Raw genomic sequence first — 24,093 nt, 5'->3', positions numbered from 1 at the left:
CATATTAACAATAAGGAATTTCAGCATCTGTAGTACATTTCAGACCCACTGGTGTAGTCACGAGTATCTGTGGATGAAAATGCTATTTAAATAAAAGAAGAACTCATGCTTAGAGCACTAGATTTTAACTAGAAGTCTCAAAATGCCACCTTTGTTAATAATTTCATATGACCTTGAGCAAACTATGCTTATCCCAGGGGAACAGTGCTTAATTTTACTCACAGTCTTCCTCGTGAAGTTTAACTGGACCTCTTTAACGATCAGTGTGAGAGAATTTTCACTGAGTAGAGATGAGGTCAAACAGTTCATCACAGTTCAAAGAAAAAAAAAAGGTTAATATTTGTTAATATTATCTTAATGTTTAGGGTCTGTGGTTTCCCATCTGCAAAGTGTGCAAAAAGTATTTATGTCATTTGTTTTACCCAGTCAGACTCCAGTCCTGCTACTTATATCAGCCAAATATATCCCTACATCTTTTGAAGATATACTGATCTTAACTGACCAATCAAGAAGGTCTTACAGGGCCAGGTGTTAATTTGTAAGACCTTAGAAAATGTATTTGAGATAGCAATTGTTTAATATGTACACAAGGCACTACTGTGGTGAAGCCAGAACATCTGTATTTATGATTTTAATCCAGGTAATACTTCAGCTCTCTCCTGTACAACATAATGAAATTCCAGAGCATGAGTTTTGTTAAAAGAACAAAACAATACAAAAGTTAGAGCAAAATGAACCTCAGCTTGTTCTTGTAACTAGATTAGCTATTGTAACCTGCTGGAGGCATATTTTCATCCCCCAAAGCAAGCAGCGATTCGCAAGGGTCTGCAGAAGTCATGCCATGAAGAAAATTGCCTGTCAAAAGAATAAGAATGTGTATTTTACTGTATGTAATCTGGTTTACATGCTATAGGAGTTCCCCAGGATGTTCATTTTGTAGTTTTTGGACCCGAGTTAATATAAAAATCTATTAAAATTTGCATCTCAATTGAAGCCTCTCAATAGATGTTAACATTTAACAGGAGGAAAGAGCACGTTTTTGCAAAAATATTTTATTGTTCCTTTGATGAATGGAAATGTGTATTTTCTTGACACTCTGGAACTTTCTCAGGAAAAAAAAAACAACCCACAAACATTTGGGAAAACTATTTCTTAAAGGGACATTTGGTGATTTTTTTGAGTCCAGAGCAGTAGTTAATTTTGTTGTTTCCCTGAGGAGGACGATTTGATGAAGTAGTTCTCAGAGGCAGTTGTAAACCTATTTTGTTTATGACATTACTCATTCTTTCCAAGTTTCCTAAAGCATGCCTTTTTGACCTGTACACTTGTTCTTTCCTTCCTGTGGTTCTTGGAGGGATTTGTAATGCACAGAGAACATTTCAGTGGTAGGAAAAGTTGTCAGTTTCCAGATGAGGAAACATAATAATACTTCATCACGTTCTGTTTGGGAAGCACACAGCTCCTAGGGAGATGCAGTAGCCCCATGAAGTACAAATGAAATATTTCTGACCATGCTAACGTGCAACTCCATGAAATACAACCCGTGCATAAGAACTAATACTTAGGAAAAATAAATATATTTTTAGAGCTTCTTCAGCTGTGAGAAGGAGCACTAGAAAGAGAGGGCACAAAACCAGGCTGTTGATGAGTCACCAGAAGTAATTATTAATTTTTTTAAAAATCTAACTGTTAAAACCTCAACTAGAAAAAGTGTCACTATAATATAAACAGAAAGAAATTAAGCTCAAGAATAAGATTTACACAGTTCACCATAGTAGAGTGGGTCATCACTGAATTGTTTTAAAATTGGCTTCTGTAACAATTTACTTCTGTCATGCATAGTATTAAAAATCCAGTAAATTAAATACTCCGTATAACACTGAAAACCCCAACGCTGCTGAAACACTGGGAAATGTGAAAGGGATACATAGTGAACAAAAGACTAGATATGTGTTACAAAATAATAGATATGTGTTAATGAAGATAAATTGTATATTATAGGACTTTCAATTTGATAGTGCCCTTATGATGTTTGTCACTACTTAGCGGGATGTGCTACAGGCTTAGAACAAGTAATTAGATTTTTTTAGATTTATTTCCAGGCCAGTGTTTTCCCAGGGCTGTGTATTGCTTTGTAATGCATTGCTTTGCCCTATAACTCTTATTGGGGAAACATGCAATTATTTCAGTTTGGTCTCACATTGGGGTACCAGCATTCTCTGTCTCGCATCTCTTCTGCTACTATGTAATATATCATTGTGTTACAGACTTTTCGTGAAAATGGGTTTTGGTAACTTCTGTCAGTCTTCAAACTTTGTGTGTTCTGACAGCCTCGACTATATAGTTATTTTCATTTCTGAGATTTTTTTCTGTAAAGTGTTTGAATCCATTATTTTATGAGCTCTGGCTATTGCTACATTGGTGATATTGCTAATACCTTCTATGAGTTGCATAAAAAATCAAATCTCAGTGTGCACAGAAAGAACTGAAATAACCTGGACAGCCTGGGCAGTACCACAGTTAGCAGCATCTGTAAAGTAATGTCTGCTGCCTCAAAAATTTTAAGTATTTGCATGTCCAAAGCTCAGTCTGAGATTCCCAAGGGAATCCTTAGGTGAGAAGGAAAATAAATTCAAACCCAATTCATTGTGAAATAAATCACCCTGTGAGAGTTTTCCAAACATGATACTCAACTCATGCAATTATGGTCTTTATGGCTGTCTGTAAAAGGAAATTATTTTGAGGCTTCATGGGACACATATAATTAAAAGTTACTCTTATTGACCAAGCCAAAGGTAGGGTTAAGCAGTTTTGTGTGCTTGAAAGAGTACTCTGGTAATTGGTGAAAAATAGCTTCTATGTGAAAAAAATATAATTATTATTCTTATTGACAAGACAAATATGCACATGAAAAGAACTTAATTTCACCATTACTGCTACTGTTACTTTTTAAATTCATTTCTAGCTACCTGTGTGTGTCAAGCTGTTAGTAATTTACCATCTTTTAGAGAAATTTTTTTAATAATTTGTTGACTTGGCAGCAAACTCTGAGTCATTAAGCACAATGAGAGATCATATTTTCCTTTTTTCTTGCCCCCCTAAAGAATAATATCTATACCACAAGATTAATGGCCCCCAATGTATGTCAGTCTCTTTACCTCCAGACTTGCAGTAGGTAAAACCCAGTATTACTCAGTCTAACTGTTCAATTCCTATCATATCAGTTTTACAGGAACTTCATCCCAGGTGACTGTTAAAGGGAAGACTGAATTCAGGATTAACATATTGACTTGCAAGGTGCTTAGCTTTGCGTCCTGAATAAATTTCTGACTTACTAACCCGTATCTACCATGGCAGATTTCCAAATTCTTTGCTGGGAATATACTTCTATTTGGTAAGACTTTTAAAAAACCTTTGAGGTTTTTTTTTTCCACCTGAATTCATTAAAGTCTTTAATGTCATCATATTTAGCATTTTTGTGTGCCTTTGAATCTCCCAGAAAGCCAATATGAATTAATCAGAATCATACCATGTACTACTTTCCTTAATCTTTTTTTCCCTTAGCAATCACACAGGAGCACATCAGTTTTAATGTTATATGACATTCCTTTGGGGAATCTGCATTCAAGCACTATTTTCTTACTTTTATTCTTGTATTTCATCCATATTTCCCAAAATCTATTGTATGCCTTCAAGAAACCACAGTAGGCCTGTGCTATTAGATATATATACACAAGACTCCAGCCTGGTTTTCTTTCTAAGGAACAGAGAAAGAAATTTGTTCTATTGAGTTTAAAGAGAAGAGAAATCCTTATGGTTTGGAAGCATCGCTACAAGATTAAGATTGAATTATTTCTATATTTTCAGAGGCTACATTAATTTCTTGTGCTGTGAAGTAGAATGTGTAATTTTGGGAAGCAGTGACAGAATTGTTTAGAATCAATCAGGAACTCACACACAGATGAGAAATGATATGTTGAAACCTCATAGTTCTTTTCAGAAAGTGCTGAAAGTTAACTCTTTTCTTCAGCCAATTTTGGTCTATGTATTATTTTCCTATCTTTTTTATCTTGCTTATTCAACCAGAGGCAATAGTTTTTTTTCATCTCCATGTCTATATTATATTTCTGCTGTCTGCTGATTTGCAGATGACAAATTCCTTCTTGGCTATGCTTCAACAGAGGATGAAACAACAGCATCATTCTGTTCTCAGAGACGTTTGAGATGATTTACAAAATGACACCAACTTCAAACATCTCAATGTTTCTGTTAGAATACACAGTATTTTCTAGTCTAACACTAAATAAACCAGCTATAAATCAGCTATAGATTGTACTTTACAACCTACATGCTGAGAGTGTATTTTAATGTGCATCTTGTGTTAAGCCAGTCCTTTATAGACAGCGGACCTGGTTAGTTTAACATTTCGTAGGATGAGTTGTAGTCTCATAGTTTACATCTTCTTACTGACAAGTTCAACCAGAAGAGGCACTGAAGTCAATAGTGTTCATTACCCTGGAAATTACATATTAAAGGTTATATTCATTACAGTACACTATGTCAAAAGGTTGGAAGTTACAAAATGCCGTCTACTAGTGTGTAAGATTATGACAGAATTAATTAGGGCAAAGCATATTGGTTGTGGCTCTCTGCAAATGGCATTGCTGGGTAAGTTTAAACAATCACAGAGATAGAGATGATGAAGTATAAATCTATCAAATAACACTTCGTCATCCCCAACTTACTTCTACTCATCCTTGCTCTGGACTGGGAAAGTCCCTGTTCTGCAAGTCTCCTTCAAGGAAAGTTCATCTAGTAAAAGAAGTTGAATAAAAGTTAATTTATAGACATTTTCTGATGCCTTTTAAAGATAATAAAGTTCTCTGAAGTCAGATCATGTAGAGAAGATTCCAAGTTGTAGAATAAATATTCTTTGACAAGAACCATTATCATTATAGTGTTTAAATTAGAAATAGAGTTTGAAAAAACAAAGATAGTTTTTAAAGTAAAATGAGCAGCGCATAACTGTGGTAAAAAAAATAAAATAGTGTTTTTCTATGATTTGGAGTAGGTGGTAGTTTTTCATTGTGGCCTGTTTGTGATTTACACTGTAGAAGGGTTTCAATCAAAGGCTCTCGCGTGAGCAGGTAGAATTTCCAGTGCTCTCAGAAGTTTCCTCAATTTAAGACTCAAAGGAAGCAAAAGTTTTTATAAACCAAATATATCAAAACCAATAGTGCCACCTTTCTCCCTTCCCTTCCCTGCTTCAAGGTAGACTGGCTTATGATTCTTAAAATTTACATCTCTTGCCAAGAGATGGTGCTTACCCATGGTGCTTACTATGGGTAGGCACAGTCAGTGTCCTAAGGTGCTCACTCACAGTATTTTCTACAAACAAGGTGGCATTTAAATATTCCCAACCAAAGCTCCTGAAATATTTATCTGCCTCTAGATTCTCTTCTTCAAGCTTGACTTTAGTGTCGAAAACCAAAATGCTTTGTGTAACACTGTGTAAAATTATTCACTCTGCAGGTTTTTATCCCCCCCTCTGATTTTGTGATGATTTTAAAGCCAGCTACTGGGAAAAGTAATGTTTGAGCTTTTTGGTTTCATCAAGAAACATCAATCTCACTTTCATCTGAAATCTGAGAGTATATTTTTGGCAGCAAAAATTATGGGAAGGTAAACTGCAGGTACCAGCGCAAAACTCTACCTAACTCTAGTGCAACTAAATCCAAGTTTGACAGCTACTGCTGAGAACACAATATTTAGAACAGTGGTTTGAGTACTTCAGTCTGATGAGGCTATTAAGCACAAAAGATTAAAGCACATGAACAAGATGTTCTAGCAGAAAGGCTGCAAGTTACTTCATATCATATCTGCCTTTATATTAATGAAAGGAAAAATGAGCTAAGAATAACTTTCTAACCAAAATATAATTTAGAACAAAATGGAATGCATGAATAATGCACGGAATTCTTAAGCAGTCTACCATTGGTACTGGAAAGAAATGTTAGTTATTAGTACTTAAATTTTCAACAAATACAACAAAAAATAGTCAACAACAAACTATATTGCAATGGAGATATTTGCATACAACAACATTTGGAAATGCAAGTCAAAAAGATTTTGACATGTAATTTTTATTAACATTCTGTTAATAAATTTACAACCAGTCATATAAAGTTGTAATGAACAAATCAATCATTACTATTTAAAGTAGTCCTGAAGTATATATCTTTCCAAGCTCAAGCATTGCATGGATCATTCAAGCCTATTTATTTATCTCATCTTTGTTACTCTGTCAGTAGTTTACATTTATACTAGAACTTACTTTGAGAATTACTTTATATATGCACCTAATCATTGATACTGCAGAAACAAGTGTTTAATTCTGCCACTTTGATTAGTCCAAATGAGATGAATTGTATAAGTATTAGGGCCCTGATTTTAATTATTACTACTTTGATCTTTTGTCCTTAATCAGGCAAAAGGTTCATTGTCTTTGGTTTGGCTGCGCCCTTCAAGCACTAGCACATGACAGTAACTATGTGAAAGAAAATTGTAACTGCAGTGCTCCCAGAAGATAGTTTCCAAAACCCTCTCTGTAATCCTCCTATCCTTTTTTCTACCATATCTGAAGGTTTTTAAAACATTTATTCTATCTTCTGCTTGTTTGCCTTTTCCTTTTTGCTGTATCAATTTTAGTGTGGCAAATTACTGTGGCAAGCATTTAAGTGGTAGTCATAATTTCAGGCAGAGCTGTCTTGTTATAAATTGTAATACATCTCATGTTCTGATTAAAAATATTCAGTGTGTTGAAACTCACAGAAAGAAGTTATTTTATCCTCTTTACTTAGAAATAGGGAATATGTTTTATTTGCTCTCTTCAAGGCAGTTACAGAGAAAATAAAATCAGTTGCACGTAGTTTATCTTACTTAGGAATAGATTGTTTTGAAGTGGGAGTGGAATTTATCTCCCATGGGATGTTACCTTGTTTTTATTAAGCTCTTGAAACATAAGGAAGTGGAACTGCACATTGACCTCAAAAGGCAAACTAATCTTGATTCTGATCCCAAAGCAATGTTAGTAGCACACATGCAACACGTTATAGATCATAATCCAACACTCTTTTGAAATCTTTAATTTAACTTCCAATTAAATCTCTTCTATTCTTAGATGACTGAAACCTCTTTTTAAAATTAGAATTTGTTTAGCTTTTTTTTTCTAATTAATTATCTAATTTGAATCTTCTTAACTTTCTCAGTTCTTGAACCATTCACTATGGTCACTGAAAACATAATATAGTCCTTTCCTTTGTGGCCTTTTTATATTTGTGAGTATCAGTATCTTCCCTATTGTTCTTCCCTCTTTTTATGAATAACTCCAGTTTATGCAGTCTATAAGAGAGATCTTATTTTCTAGACTTGTGCTTATTTCCAGTGCTTGTCTTGGACTCTTTCCAATTTGTTTGTATCAGTCTTTAAATGCAGTGTCCTAAACCAAATGTAGTATTGAGCTGAGAAAAGCAGAAAGAAATAACTTCATATGTTCTGAAGACTCTTTAGATGGAGCTAAAGAAAACATTTTGCCTTTTTCACTGTATCATGTCTCACATGTAATCCATTATATCCCACAGGTAATTTCCTGAAGAGAAATTGTCCCAAACTCTTGTTTTTCACCCTGTGTCTGTGCAGTTGGTTATTCTGACCTAAATAGCCTAATTCTTCAGGCCTAAATTGTCTACCTGCAATTCTCCTTTAGTCCTTGCATCTCATAGTTTATCTCATAATTCATCTGATTTGGGATTATGTTAAAGCAAATTTTCTGAAAGTCTTTAGGAAAATTTCCAAGGATGAAGTAGTGTAGAAATAAATTTATTTATATGCAGAGATATTTTCTAGAAGATTGGATATTGCACCCAACTCATGATGAGACTTCAACCTTCCTTGAGCTGGTGCTGCAGATGCAGTGCTGGAGTTGAGCTGATAGATTACTTTGCTTAGGTGTGTATCTCTGAAAAATCTACTTTACTCTGCCCTCTATAAATACTTTTTTAGGACTTAGATTGTATTTCTGCCCTTCAAAAAGATGGGTATGTGGTGTGAAAACAGCTCAAAGCCACTGAAAAATCAATCTCAGTTGACCTATTTCTACAAGAATTTCACTGGAGGGGAGGAAAATTGGAGTATGTTAATAATCTCTAATTATCCTTTCTTATTGTCAAAGACCCCAAATCATCATATCTATCCCTTCCTTGTCCTTTCCTCTGAAACAGTCTTTGTAGCTTTAACTTATTTTTAACTATTAATATGATGTTTTTATTACTATTAGTGATGATTAAAGCAAAATGTGACAGGAAATATATGTTCTTGCGAGTATTTAAGGATGTTTTCAGGAGGGCAAAGGACAGCAAAATTATTATGCGTTAAACCAGTGATTATAGGTTAAACCAGTGTTGTGAACATGCAGTACAAGAAATATATCCAGAAACTTAATCTGATGTGATGTTCATTTTGCTTCAATGAAATGCAAATTTTGCAGTTATGTCTATACACTATGGAATATCTATGCTCATTCATTAAGGAATGACCATGCATCTGAATGTACGTTTTTTCTGGCTCTTATAATGTTTGGATTTATACCAAAATGCAGCTTACTGTACATCTAGCATCTGTGTTTTTCATCAGTTTCTGTTCAAATATTGAATAACCCAGACAAGAAATCAAGTAGGCTTGGAATGGTTAAAATGTGATCAACTGAATTTAATAAAGTGGTTTGTTAAACAAATTTTTCCCAAAGTTTCAGTAAAACCTTAGTTCATGTATTGCACATTTAGTGTGTATGTTCAGATCTTTTTATAATATTATCAATATTCAAAATTAGAACTTGTGTTGTGATTCAGGGTAGGAATATGGTGCTCCTAAATTTGAATTCCAGCTCTTGAGGGGTGGAGATGGTTTTAACCTTGGGAATGTAATTTGAGTTTATTTTTAGTGGGCTAGAGACAGCTATAAATTATTGCTATGGAAGAACTTCTAAACATAGATAACACAGCTGAGAGAACTCGTTCTCATTTATTTCTGATATAGGGTAAAACTTGGCTAGTGAATTTTCTCTGCCTAGCCAATTCAGTATTTACTTTTATTTTTCATAACAGGTGGGTGAACAGAATAACCTGACTCACTTAATGCTTTTTCCACCCCACCTAATTTGGGAAGGTAGTGGAGCTTCAGAGTGTGAAATCAGGTGTGTTAACTGGAATAGCCCATCAAGCATAAGGAAGAGCAATAGAATATCCTCACTGTAACTGTGCATAATATATTCAATGCCTGCCACTTTCTGATGAAAAAATATGTTCATTGAGATATTGTGCAATTCTATCCATTTAAATTAGCTTCAGGTTTTACACTTTGCTGCATGAGTGCTGGAGTCCTGAAGGCTTGCACTGAGCTGAAGCCCTTCTCACCTGCTGCCTTGTCCATCCAGTTACTCTGCATTAGGTTGTATGAAAGTAACTGAACTATGACATAAATATAGAGGTGGTAGAAATTACACTACGTTAGGAAATAAGCATTCCTAAGGGGTTGTAACAAGCTGAAACTCAGGTAGCTGATTTCAATGTCAAGTTATTTCCTGTAACTAACTTTGTGATATTAGCATTTGAGACTAACTCAACTATAATTAGAAAAAAATAATTCACTGTTTGGAAACTAGTTGCTGTTGTATTTACGGCATCAACAATATAACAAATGGATTTCTACTGAAATTTTTGCTGTCAAACCAATGAATGTTCATTATTGTAAAAATATCTGGAAATCTATGAAAATATCTTATAAGGATAAATTCTGTAATAAATTTGTACGTGTGTCTGTGACACATGTAAAGAGAGATTTCCTGTTAGTCACTTATGTATATTTGCAGAAGATGCTATTTTAAGAAGGTCTGATTGAGTTTAAAAATTTCATTAGGTTTAAGAATTTCTCATTTTATATGATGTTTTGTAGTTCTAACTACAAAGATATATATTTCACATAGTATGCTAGGGAAAAACTGTTGTGAAGTTGTATTTGAATCGTAAAATTTAAATCCGTATAATGAAAATCACCTTTTAGATGGATAGTTTCAACAATATAGCTTGTGTAAAGTGATGTATTATTTCCATTATATATTGTATATGGGGGGAAAAGGAATAGTATAGAGTATTTTTATGTTTACATAAATGAAATAGAATCTCATTTGGGAGGTTTGGCTCAAGCATAAAATTGATACTTTATTTTGTTAACTGAAAAAAACCTTCTCAATATATATTGTTTCTTTTTCATAAGCAATTTATGTCAATGAAAATATTTCTTTTAAATTAGGATTTTGGCAAGATGCTGTATTTCCATACCATCACCTAAACCTGAAATTAAATGTAGTGTAGCCAAAGATTGAAATCTGTATAAAGAAGAAAGTACCTGCTTCAAATTTCAAATTGGAGACAGCAGTGGCTCAGCGTAACAAGATTTACTTAATTAATTAATTAATACTAGCTAAGCAAGATCATGCTACAATGTTAATGTTTGCAAGATCCTTCAGATCCTCACATTCCACATCAAAGACATTCAAAGCAGAATAATCATATGATGTGCTTGTCTCATTAAAATACAATACCTAACGAGCATTTGGAACTATGCTCATTTTTTAATCTGATTTAACAGCTGTTGAGAATTTTAGAACATTTTCCATACCATTGGATCTCCCCACAGGTAAGTCCTCGTGCATCATGTGCTACCCTGATGAGGATGGCTTTTAAATAAATAAAACCATCAACATAAAAAAAAGGTTTTTCCAAGGTTGCTAAATATGTTGCTGCTGACACAGAACTCTAAGGAATTTGGAATGGAATGTTGAAACCAGGTAGCCTGTATGTCGCTGTATTCAGCTACAGCAGCAGAGAATAAAATTACTATTCATAATCCAAGCACTTTATCACTGTTCTTGCAAAAAAACCTGCCATGAACTTTGAGAACTTGAAAACTAATATGCCAAAAACAATAGTGGAGAGATGGGAATTTAAAAAAGGTAATTATTGAGCTGTTGTTAAATAAAAACCCTTTTGGGTCTCTGTATATGGAAACATAAAAAAAAGAGAGTTTGCTAACCAGAGAGCTATGAGGAAAATGCATTTTAAGTCAAATAATTTTAGACTAGAGGGAATATAATTCGGGGTTTCACAGAACCCATAGAGTTTAAATAAACAGTATTGAGATTTTTTAAAAAAATAAATAAAAATGTAAAGCTATTTCAGCTGAACACTTCCTTTTCCCCAGGGGAAATTAGTTGGTATTCACTGAAGTGGGGAGTGAGAGATGGTAGAGGGTTAAGGAAAAGATGGTATCAACATCCAACATGCCATTTTTTTTTTGACTGACAGTAATCTAATCAACACTCTGGTCATAAAGCTCATGAAAGCAAAGTTATATAACTAGGGGTACAAGGAATAGTTTAGAATAGTTTTAGTCTGAAATGGACTTCCTTTAGTTGGAAGACATTTTCTTCATTTTTGATGCCTATTTTCCTCCTGGTTATTCTGCAGCTGTTCTCTGTTTTCTCAGTTCTTAGCTCTCCTCTATACTCTCGGGAAGTGTTTACCCATTTATTTTTCCAGAGGAGGGAAATACCCGAGAAATGGTACCTGTGTGAAATGAAGCAAAGTTCAGAGGCAGGTCTGAATAGAGAAGGGAAATGTGTTGGTTCTGCTGTTAAAAGAAGGCTGACTCTTTGTACATGTTTCACTTTCTTTTACCTTGACCTAGGAAAGGGTTTTCCATATTTCCAGTGAGGAGTTTGGTGTTCTTTGTTTGTTTTTTTGTCTGGCCTGAGCTATTGTCTCACAGCAGTTTATGGTAGGGGTGAAGAATCTGTTTGATTTCTATGCTTAAGCACATGCATCTAGGCCAAATTTCAGATGTGTATGTGTGCCTGGGACACCAAGTAAGAAATATTATCAGGAAACTAAGTGTTAAGAAGGCAGACTTTGGTATTTTAAGTCTATGGTGTTTTTATATTTGTTGCTTGCAAACTGGGGAAGATTTTCAGATTTCTACATTAAAGTACTATGACTAATAGAGATATCTGAGGTAAACATAAATATTTTCTTGCCTGTTATCACCTTTTGTTGGTTTTAAATCCTTTCGTTCCATCAGAAAGCAGTATCTCAGTGCATCCAATTTTTACCTTAGCAAATACTGAAAATTAAAAGATTTTATTAAAGAAATGCACACAATCAGATCTGAAACATTGATTAGATGTGATTAAAGTCTACCTTGCAATTCTGTGGCCTTAGTGACCATAGTGAGGATGGAAATCTTGACAAATGGAAATATTGATGAACTTTTTGTCAAAAATTAGAAGAGGAAAAGAAATTTTTGGAAGAGAACATGCACATCCTACTGTGAATATTACCTTTCAACCAGGGCTTCAGAAAGCTTTTCAAATGGATACAGCTTCTGTTATTGCATGTCAGCAATCTAAATGGGGAAAGACTAAGTGCAGAAATTCTGATAGGATCATGTTCTTTATATATCTTCAGATATTTATTACTATTACTTGTTTAAACTGTACTCAGGAAGAAAAAGGGATCCTCATTTTACTTCAGAATACAGATCCTCATTGTATTACATTTCAAGTACAAAGTATGCAAGCACCCACCACACTAAAATTATCTACTGTTTGTGTTCGCAGCAAGAAAAATATAACCACTTTGACCAATTTGCTGCTTTGAAATGCCCCATAATTTAACCATTACAGATTTTATTTGATAGTGGCTTCAGCATATGAGTTGCTTTAGAAATGAGAAATGTCTGTGTCAATTAACACTCCCTTTGCTTGTGTGTCATTTGTCTAAATAAAATTTTTAGCACAGAATTTCAGCAGACTATAGGGCGCATTATTATAGCAATATTTGTATTCTTTTTAGTTTGCTTGAGTTTGGGAAGTATGTGTCCATATTTGAATGCTGAAAATATCTTCAATAAAGCCTTAGATTAGAAGCACTGGAACACAATCAGTGTTTCAGTGAAGAGACTGATGCTTCAGTAAGATCTGTAGGCCTAGTGGGAAAATGTGAAGACTTTGTTGTTGGTAGTTGTCTGGAATCCATGCTACAGCAACTGTCAAGTCAATTAAATAATGTAGTAATATGTAATAAAAGGGAACTTAGGGATCCTTTCTCAGTTATTCTTTAATAAAAAGATGTGCTCTCTATGATATTTTAATGAATAAACTCTTGTTTCAAATATATATATATATATATATATATATATATATATATATATATATATACATGCTTTTAGGTTAAGTTTGCTTTGCTTGAAGCTGCTTCTAACAAAAGGCCAATTATCACAGCTCTTGATGGACGAGGCCCAAAAGTGGATGGGACTTGTGGGTGCTGATGCTTATCCAGTGGATTAATAACAGTTGGTACAAGAACACAATCAAGGTGTGTTCACCCTTCATCCCCTTCCCTCCGTGCTCTGTAGTGTGCTGCCTTTTCTAATCTGCTGCGAGTTACAGCACTAGGACGGTAACAAAGCGTGTTGTCTTGGAAAATCTCCTTAACCACTGAAGGATGGGAACTGTGCTTTTGCTCTGTGCAGCACTGTCACTTCTTTTCCCTCTCTTGTTCTTGTAAGCAATGTTTGTATCCCTTGTAAAGAGGCAGAATTAAGCGTGTATCCTGGCTGGTTAGTTTGGAAATGTCCCACTACACCTGGCATAGCCCAATGTTTTGCTTTCTTTCTAGAACATATGTATGTCTTACATCTGAATGCACCCAAGATAGGGCTGATCTCATCTAACCCTAGCCGTGGAAAAGTCAGGGAATTGACCAAGCAGTTCTAGCCTTCCTGTCTCAGACGCCAGGATACTCAGTTGTCCTAAAATACTACCTTAAAATCGGGGGACTGCCCTCTCTGCTGAGACTTTACATGTAACTTTCACCTGAAGAAATGTGAGAGACCCAATCATGCAAATTTACCCCCTGGTAAATACTACAAATTTACCCCTGGTAAATACTACATGCCTGCTTTTGGGTAGCTTGTTTCTATGGCTGAGCTTTCGGGATATACACAGGACAATATTTGTGTGCATTTGTATTGTGCCTCTCGTTGGATTACAAAATAATATTTATTTTTTTTCTGAATCGTCTATTTTTTGTTTCCTTTTGTTTGAGCTTCAGAGGCTGACTTCATTGATTACAGGGCACTGGCTGTTGTGTTTCCTTTGCAGTGATTAGGAGAACTAGTTAGTAATTCTGATGGCCTCTTGTGTGCTCTTACTGGTCCTCTACAGAAGATCTGTTGGCTGAAGGCTTGCACTGAGGATGTTATTTTGTCAGTGCTATGTAATTCAGCTTGTAAGGGAGAAAAGATGACATCAGGTAGACTGATGTCTTGATGTTGCTTTATTTGCACTTGAATGAAATTTCTTTTTCCAAAAACTTTTAAAACAAAAAGAGTCATCAACAGCTGCCTTTTTGAAAGATAGGAATGAACTTTGGACCTTTTTGACAAAGGAAAAAAATAATAATGCTAACCAAGAAAATTGTGTAAACCCAAAATGAAATAAACAAAAAAAAAAACCCACTTCAATATTTTTGGCTAAGATAAGATGATGCTTTTTTGTTCTCTTATTCAATGACTCCACTTAGTGCTGTGCACACTGTTTTTTCTTACATATAGTTCTAGGGGAGATAACTGAGATACCTTTTTTGGATAATAGGTAGGCTCAAGACTGATTGCTAAGTAAGGTGCACTTATTACTATGTAGCAGTAGACCTACGGTGGATTTTTTAATGCAATTTAGATTTACTCTGGTTTAATAAATAGTAAATAGTATTTGTTTCAAATGTTTGCATATGTGTGCTTGTTTGCATACATTAATTCCTTTGCTTAAATCTATAATTCCTCTGCTTTAGACCAAGAAAGAATGAAATTGTGTAAATCCAAACTATTTGAAAACATTTTCTTCTGTATATACAATCTTGTAACTGTCCCTATCTTTCATATATTCAGTACTTTCCACTGAAACTTTCCCTTTTGTATGATCACCCATGGTAGAGGAATACAAGTATTAATTTAAGAAGGATCAGTCTTAGGAAATGTGCATTGCTTTGGTACTGCAAGCTGAGGCTTTACAAAAAAAGCCCTCTAAATTTACCATATACTTTATAAAATATATAATTCTTGGAGTTTGCCACATGAAAGCTATTGTTCAATGTAATACATATATGAGTAGTACCTTTTTATAGCAATTTGTCCCTATCAGTCTGTATCAGATAACTTGGAAAATTGCAGTCATAATTAACTTATGTACATGGTCATTGTATCTATGTTATTGCAGCTTTAAATAGAAATCAAATGTACTCAAAAGAGAAAATGGACCTGTATCCAAATGGTCTGAATTCTGCTGGTGTTCCTGAACCTGCTGTTTCCTAATTGCATCTTGATGGCTCCCATTTTATCTCAGCTGTTTATTTAGAGTGTCTGGATTGCTTTTTAGAGGCTCTCAGGATGTGTTGACCTTTCTCTATTGACCAGATACATGAATTTACCGCAGCGTTTTCTAGGACGAAAACCCAAGAATATTGTGTTCTGATGTGTATGCCTTTTACAGGCTGAGTTTTGCATCCTCTAGACTGAAACTAATAAGTGATGCAGATATGTCTGACTAAGAGAACTAACTATTGTAAGGTGCTAGAGCTACATTACCCTGTTCCTAAAGGTTAAAATATGTCTATATTCAAACCCTTTTCAAAGTTCTCTTTACTATACAACTTTGTCTTTGTAGCTCTTGTGTATGTCTGCAAACTGCATGGAATGAAGAAATTCTGTCAGGAGGTTTCTAAAGGAAAGTTGATGGTAGAAGACCATTGTTTAAAGAGTGAGATTAGAATAGCAATAGCTAGAGTCATAGTAAGATTGAATTCCAGTCAGCTACTGTATGCTTAATTTATTACTTTTATTAGTTTTGTGAGAATCTCATTTTTTACCATGATTTAGAAACTTCTCACAGTTAAAATTTTAGACTTTGATTCGGTATAGTGAATTATTATTTGTTGCTTTCTCAAGTATTAAGATGAGTATTAAGACATTAGTTCTACTACCTGGATATAACCTGGATAGAGGAAGCACTCATCCTGTATTAGTGGTGCTTACTTCTCTAGAGTCTACTTATATTTCCTGCATATTTCACAATTGAATGCAGGCATATTCTTTATTGAAATAATTGTATTAGGAACTGAGGATAGGATTAAATGATCAGAGTGTATGCAGCTATCTAATATTATTTTTGTAAACTTTCACTTGCTTTTAAATGTAAGCATCAGATACGAATGCTCTCATTTAAAATTTGAAAGTATAAAACCCTTTTTATATCCAATATGCTTATGGTGTAGAAAAAATAAAACTTTTTTTCTCTATGTAGTAGTTGAAAGAAAGACTATTAAGATTTTAGGACACATTCAAAACAAATCCTATCCACCAATTTTCACCTTTAACAGCCTTGAAACGTGTGTGAGTATTCCCTGAAGGATGTTAACATTTTGGCTAAGCAAACCTTACGATTATGGTCTGTAATACTTTGATCCATAAATCAGAATGCACTTTACAAAAGGCAGTCAGTAATACTGCATGATAATATGGCTTTTTAGTAACACTTTAGTTAATCATATGAAAGAAAATAGTAATGATAGGAGATGATATGATTTATAAAGCAGAGATAGTATTCTCCTTGAAGTTTTTGAAACCTGCTGATTTCTTTAAAGCACTGATTTTCTAGGAGTTACTTTAATTATCCAAGATACTTCAACTAATAAAACTAGCCACTAAAAAGTTTTTCAATTTTTATTTATTTTTTTTTTCAAAATTCACACCTCCAAGTATATTTCAATCTTTACAAATGTATTAAAAACTCAGGTCTTAGTGACTCAGTACTTATTATTCCTAACATAACCTTTATATAAAAATGATTTTCCAAAATAAGAGATAATTGTGTTGAAGGAGGTGAAGGGTGCAAACTTTTTAATGAAAATATTTTAGAATAAATAAATATTAAAATATGTATATAGTAACAACAATACCTGTATGAGAATTAATCACCACGCATTGTGTTCTTCTGTTTGTCTAAATGACCAAATTATAATACTGACTTATAGTGAATCATACTATCCAGATGAGTTTTACATCAGTAACATTTTCCATGCATAGAGGAAGTATGATGCTTCAGTTCATTATCTGATGCCTAAATCCAAAAGAAGACAGCCAACTAAAAAAGTTCTTCATAAAATCTTCTTTTTAATAATAACATCCTATCCCACTTTCTCTTGTTAAACATAGCTCAGTAACATTTTAATTACATGGAATCCCTACACCTGAGAAAGAAGCTCCTTGTTTGTTTTGAATATACCTTGGGACTCTACTTGAAATCATATTTCCTTTAATAACTCAGTGTAATTCTTAACTTGCATGTGGCATACATTACCCTTTTGGGAAATAATGATGACAATGTTATTGATGGAGTTTGTATCTAAAAATCAATTTATATTAAACTGATGTGAAAAAAAAATGTATTGAAACAACATGCACAAATGTGCCGGTTTAAAAGTTAACCAGCAGGGGGAATGAACTCAACTCAAAGGAGAGATTATAAGTCAGAATAACAATTTATTAAAATAATACAGTAAGTACAATAATACAAACAAACAATTGGTCTCAACCCACAAAAACCCAAATGTATAACCCAGTGCCCTGGGGCCTGAACAAAGTGGTGTTCCTTGGGCCCTGTTTGAGTCCAAAGTAAAGGGAGAGGGGAAGAACCTGCTGGTGGGAGAGCTGCTGCAGTCTGGCCAGAACTGGTGATCGCAGTCCAGTGGTGGTCTAAGTCTGGTTGAGAGCGATGAGATGCAGCCGTCCTCTGGATCCCACGAGTGGGTTGAAAAATGTTCCAAAACTCCAAGATTATATATCCTCCAGTTCAGGCAGGAATGCTCAGTGCTCCCCTCAGGGCGGGGAGTTCCACAAAGGGTGTGAGGACAGAAACATCCTCCTATCTCACAGGCCTCTTAACACCTAGTTTATAGCCTGAGGAGTCAGGCTCTATGGGCAGAGGGTGCAAATAGTCTATTGACAACAATAGTCTAGTTTCTGGGAAATGACATGGAAGGCTATAGAATACAGTTTTGGGTTACACCCATCATGATGAACTGATCTCAGCTGTCCTAACTAGGACAACAAGAAAGCATGATTTTTTTTCATCCTAAGAGCTGTTTCAAAAATGTTTTTAATGGTGACATTGTGGCTTAGGTGGCAGCATACCTTAAGCAATATTCTCAGTTATTTTGATGAATTTCAAATTTCCTTCCTTAAATTCTTTCCATTCTAGTCTGATTTTGATCTGGAAGTATTTCCAAGGTGAGTGAGTGTTATGTGATAAGAAATGCCTCATAAAAAGCCTTCCCTACCAAGAGTCACTCATAACATTTACAGATTCATATATACTTATGTACTTATGTATCATCTTGGAAAGCTTACATGGGATTGCTTGATTTTTACCTTAACAGTTTTATGAAAATTTGTGTATTCAGACACCAAAATAATTTGTGTAAATACATGCTTGGTTTTTAGTTTTTGTTGTTGTTGTTTTTGGATTTTTTTTGTTTCATTCATTTCTTTCTTTGTTTTTGTTTTTGGTTTTTTTTTTTTTGTTGTTGTTGTTTTTGTAGAGTGAGGGAAAATGGCAAGATTCAACTTCCAGAGAACTTTGTGATGCAAGATAAGAGACCTCATCTTAAGGAGATGCAAAGACTTAATCTGAGGCAAAAAGAGTAAGAACTGGTAAAGTGATCTATTTAGAGAATACAGATTATATACCTAAAGAATACAGAGAAACAGTGCATGAAATTTATTTCAAACATTGGATTTAATGCAGAAGTATCATTGTCTAACTGCATGTTCTGATGCTGTTGTGGTATGATGAAAACACAAAACCAGTTCTCTGCTTGATTCACAGGCAGTGTTGCCATCTACATTCTATTTTTGTTGAAGTAATCCAAGTAGCATGTGTGTGTTTGTATACTGTATGTCCACATAACTCTAAAAATATACTTATTACTCTATTTCCTTTGCAAATATTGATGAAATTGGAAAATTCACTAACCACAACACAAATATTCAGTTCTGTATCTTACACTCCCCCTGCAATAATATGGTTAAACTTGTTTTTAAAGCTCAGATATTTAGATTGCTTAACAAAAGCAAAATTAGAAATTAATTCAAGGGTTAAAAATAGTATTGCACTATTAATTATAAAAAATAATAAATAATTAAGAAGTATTTTGGAAATGCACATGTATGGACAAAGAATTTTTTGTTTGCTTAATAAAATAGGATTTTGCAGATAGTACACTCAAAGCTATTAAATAATTGAATTTATATGCAATATAACTGCCAGGTTGCCATGACATCATGGATACTTCAGAGAAGATTCTGATACCAAAACAGCTGCTGCTAAGAATGTGCACTCTAAATAGAGATTGCATTACTTCTTTCCAGATGACAACAATGAATTTTTAGAACCTTTTTAAGTAGTTTTTTTACCCCTTTCTACAGTAAAATGTCAAATAGAAGTAAACTAATATAACAAAACAAGTTAGAAATATGTATGTGCACACAAGCTTTAATAAGAAAGGGTAAAGTTATGAGGAACTGTGGCTAGGATTTACAAAGAATTAAAGGACAGTCTCATAAATTGTCTTATTAAAAGACTTTTTTTTTTCTTTCTGTTCCATGGAGTGAAAACTCAGACTGATCAGCCATGCTTCTGGAAAAGAGTAACTGCAGAGGCTCCCTGTAGACCTGAAACTGATATACAAAGCTTTTACAGTTTTACCTCTATACCTCTCAATTTAGAAATCAAATCTTTTAGATTTAATATCAGGTTGGAAAAGACTAAATGACAGTGATACAAGAGGTTTTCTTAATTTAGTTTTTAACCCAAACCAAATCTTCCTCCAAAACCAATTTCAAGTGGCATCATGTTGAGACTGTACAGGAGGAAGTTTGATTCTGAAGGTCAGACCCCTAATGAGATCGTGTTGGTCTTCAACGTGCTTTCATTTATAACACTTTGCAAACAAAACACCAGATCAAGTGCTGTGTGCCTGTGTAACTTAAGCCACACTTAATTTTGTTGATGAACTTATAACCGGTATGGTCTTGGGAACATCAGAATTGATGCAAGGATGACCCTTTGCCTTTGGTCAGCTCAAGAAATGCTTTCCCATAGCAAAGATCTTAAGCTTCTTTGTTGCTAAACAATAGGACAAGAGGAAATGGCCTCAAGTTGCCACAGGGGAGGTTTAGGTTAGATATTAGGAAAAATTTCTTCACCAAAAGAGTTGTCAGGCAGTGGTTGAGTCACCAGCCCTGGAGGTATCTAAAAGACATGTAGATGTGGCATTTAGGGACACAGTTTAGTGACAGACTTGGCAGTGTTTGGTTAACAGTTGGACTTGATGATCTTAAGGGTCTTTTCCAACCTTAATGATTCTGTGATTCTGAATTTTCATCTCAGCATCCTTTTTTCATATTTCCTCAAGATGGGCCACATATGCTACAGACACAGGCATTTCTGTGACACATGTTGCTGAGCTAGCTGTGACAGGAACCTCGTTGAGCAGTGTGCCACAAATCCTTCTCATAGGCTGCAGATTCCTGTGGTAGACTTTAAAAATATATCTCTAGCTAAAATACGAATTACCATGCACATAAACTTCTGTAAGGCAGTTATCAGAGATCAGGAAAGTTTAGGGGCAACACCCCTTTTGTGGATGTCAGTTCTCAGATGTCTTATGTGGATGCCATTTTTATAAGGGTGATCAGTTCAAAACTGCCTGTGGGAGAGGTTTTTGTCTCAAACATGGCATCTAATATTGTAACATGAGTGACAACATAGCAAGTCTTAGAGAAAGACTTTATAGGAGGAAAATGGGATTCCTTTTAAAAAGAAAACTGGTGTGACATTGATCTTCACTCACACAGTCCCTAGCAGTAGGATGTATGTCTTCCAAATATCTGGGCTGGAAGTCAGGTGTTCAGATGCTCCTTGTACCCAGGCAGCCTGTCCAATCTGGATCTGCTCACTGGATGCTGTGGATGTGGTGGTCCTGGTGTCACAGGCACCACCAGGTGGTCCCTGCCCACCATCCTGGTTTTCCCAGGCTGGCCATGCCTGCAAATCTGAGAGAACCTCTCTGTCCCCTGTTGGAGCCCACTGGAATGAATCTCATTCCTGAGAGACATCAGGATTTCTTTGCTGCCTCTCTTCTGGGTGTCCAGAGAAGCAGCACATGTGATGTGTGCAGTGCTCAGGATTTACAGACAGGCTGGTTTTGGGGCTGCTACCTCCTACCACTCTGACAGCCCTTCTCCAGGATCTGCTCTGCCTCTGACTTCCACACCCACCTGGCCCCATCATTCCTGTCCTAGTGCTCCTATTGGTGCTCTCTGTAAGAAAATAACTTTCCTTGTTGCTGAATACCATGTACTGATGTCTTTCTGGTGAGCAGCTACATTATACTGCTATATTTGCTGTCCATAGTTTGCTAATTCCTGGGTCAGTTGTGGAGCAGCTCAACTGAAACAGGCAGGGAATGACCTGCAGAAAGCACATGCGAGAGCATTCTTTGTGCAGGCTGGGCAGGTCTTTCCTCATAAGCTAACTGTGGTTCTTGCAGTGTCTTATGATTGATACCAGATGGATGTGATCTGTGATTCTTTGCAAAAGGGCTTGCCTTTTGTGGGGAGCAGAGGCTGCTGGGATCCTTTGTGATCCATGTTCAGCTGTAACTTGAGTAAGAAGGAGGTACACAAGGATGAGACTTTTGTGGCACAGACCAGGCAGCTCAGGCAAGCACAGGTGAAGTACAGAACTTTATTCTATCTATGGAATAACTTTGTCTCTTCCTTCAGAGTCTATTGCTTGTTCATTCTCTGGATAATTGTATCCTGGTTTTGCTTCTGAACCCTAAAACCTTCTTTTGTCTTACTGTTTAACTAAGTAGCCTGAAAGGCTCTTAGAAGGAACCTTCTTAAATAAAGCTGAATTTCTTTGGGGGATGCTAGTGGATGATCTCTCCTTTAACAACTTTTTGACATTTTCATAAAAGTTTCTAGCAGCCTTGACCTTCAGCAGTTCTTCTCTAACTTCCCTAAGTCAGATGCCAGAACTAAAAGCTTCTCCTTCTGAAGTTGTTTCTTTCTTTTAGTGGCAGCTTAATAGGAGCTTTTGACAGAGCCTGCTCTTATATCTCCATGGAGAGGTTCATTTTGGACAGACAAATCACAACAGCTACAGCTGAAATCTTTGTGCTCTGGCTGATAGTTAATCTAAAAGAAGAGTTTTAATTTTTTAAGTTATTTTTTTTTTAAGATCTATCTCTAAAAGGCGTGTGCTCGTTCATTGTCCTAGACACACAGCAACACAGTCAAGATGCAAGGGATATAATTTAATTAGGCTTCAGCTGTACTAACTCTTCTGGGAGTTATCCAGCACTAATTCAAATAGGGCAGGTTGTGATTTTTCTCTGGTGGAAGCCTGAATTACTTCCCGATTAACATTATTGTCCACAAGATGAAGAAGTGGCCTGGTACCAAAAACCTTGTGTACCACCTGGGTGTTGGTAATTGTAATTACTGATGTCACCACTCTCTGTGTCAGGGTGGAGAGAGGAAGGGAAGAGCATTATGATGGTGCTGTGAGAATTAGATTTGTTATCTTGTCTTGAGAAAATAAGAAAAAAAAATCAAACTAATATTCTTTCTTAAAAGCAACCACTCATCGCCGCTCTGTTAGAATGCTTAGCAATATTTCCCAACATCTGAAAATAAAAGCCAGTATATACAAATTTTGCTGGAGGGAGTTTAAACCATAACTGAAACCAAAACCAAGATCCTGATCATATTTCTTTGGCAACCTCGAGCCTGTAAGCAGAAAGCAGACATCTCCTTACGTGTCTGCTTCTCAACACAGCATAGTGAGTGACTGCTAGGTATTTGTTTCCCCCAAAAAAATAATTATTCTGTTTCTGTGGTTTCTGCACTCCCACAGCTGCTTCTGACTGAACATTCGTCTTAAATGATGCCAGCAGTGGATAGTGTGCTTGGAGTGTGGACTAAGAACTGATAGATATTACATGAAAATGACAGATTTTGGGAGGGATTTGGGGGAACAGGGGCTGATAGTGTCTGTGAAAGAGATCTGCTTAATCTTACAGTAGCTTTGCTAGATGAATTAAAAATTTCAGACAGAACTGAACTCTCACTAACCTTCATAGGATTTAGGAATTACATGGCTTCTTTTTATATATTTATGAAATAAAACTTTTTATTTCCCAAATTAACATGGATGATGCTGCTTTACACAAAATATTCAAAAGGACAAGCAGTATTTTCTATTGAAATTAACTTCAAGTTTAAATAATAAATAAAAAGACTGTTGATTCATTAAGTTCATGGAACTAACTCAGTGGAATTCCTGTAATGAGAATGTTTGCTTTCTACAGAACTTTAGGAAATATTTTGGTTCATTAGAGACAACATCTGGTCAACTGTAAGAAGTTTTTCTTACTTCAAAAATGTTTTTATAGGAGACTCCGCTAATGCAGATATTTCCACTGGCAGCTGGTTCTAAACTGAGGATAATGGATTCATCTATCAAGGGAAACTGTATGCATATTCAATCTCTTGCCACCAAAGTTATAAGGATTTCATGTAAATGCAAAAAGAAAGGAGTATAACAGATGACTTCAGGGTTGTTTAATGCACTTTCTCTGCTTTTTCAACTCTAGGCATATGAAAGCCTTGTACATTTATCTTCTAATGTTGATACATATTTTAGCAACTCAGTATACAATTGGTTCTGCTAAAAATCCTATCAACCCTTCTGTTACACATAATATTTTTTTGAGGAGGTATTTTCATTTATTTCTCTATGTTTGAGCTAAAATGTCCAAGGTAGTATTACCAGTCTCACACAGAATTTTGTCATAT

General features: G+C 35.2%; 1 long non-coding RNA gene across 2 annotated transcripts in view; it reads right to left on the bottom strand.

Annotated features, from left to right (window-relative positions):
- The window catches only part of LOC127461556 (uncharacterized), a 1,009,386-nt gene that overhangs the window by 543,861 nt on the left and 441,432 nt on the right, over positions 1 to 24,093 (bottom strand). For both annotated transcript variants that reach the window (XR_007900135.1, XR_007900136.1), the window contains exon 2: positions 18,080 to 18,182. This is a non-coding gene — a long non-coding RNA (uncharacterized LOC127461556). The remainder of the gene's footprint in view (positions 1 to 18,079; positions 18,183 to 24,093) is intronic.

Source organism: Manacus candei, unplaced genomic scaffold (genome assembly GCF_025592945.1).
Source record: "Manacus candei isolate 608988 ecotype Guabito, Panama unplaced genomic scaffold, ASM2559294v1 h1tg000108l, whole genome shotgun sequence".
Lineage (NCBI taxonomy): Eukaryota > Metazoa > Chordata > Aves > Passeriformes > Pipridae > Manacus > Manacus candei.
This window is presented reverse-complemented; position numbering and strand designations above follow the sequence as displayed.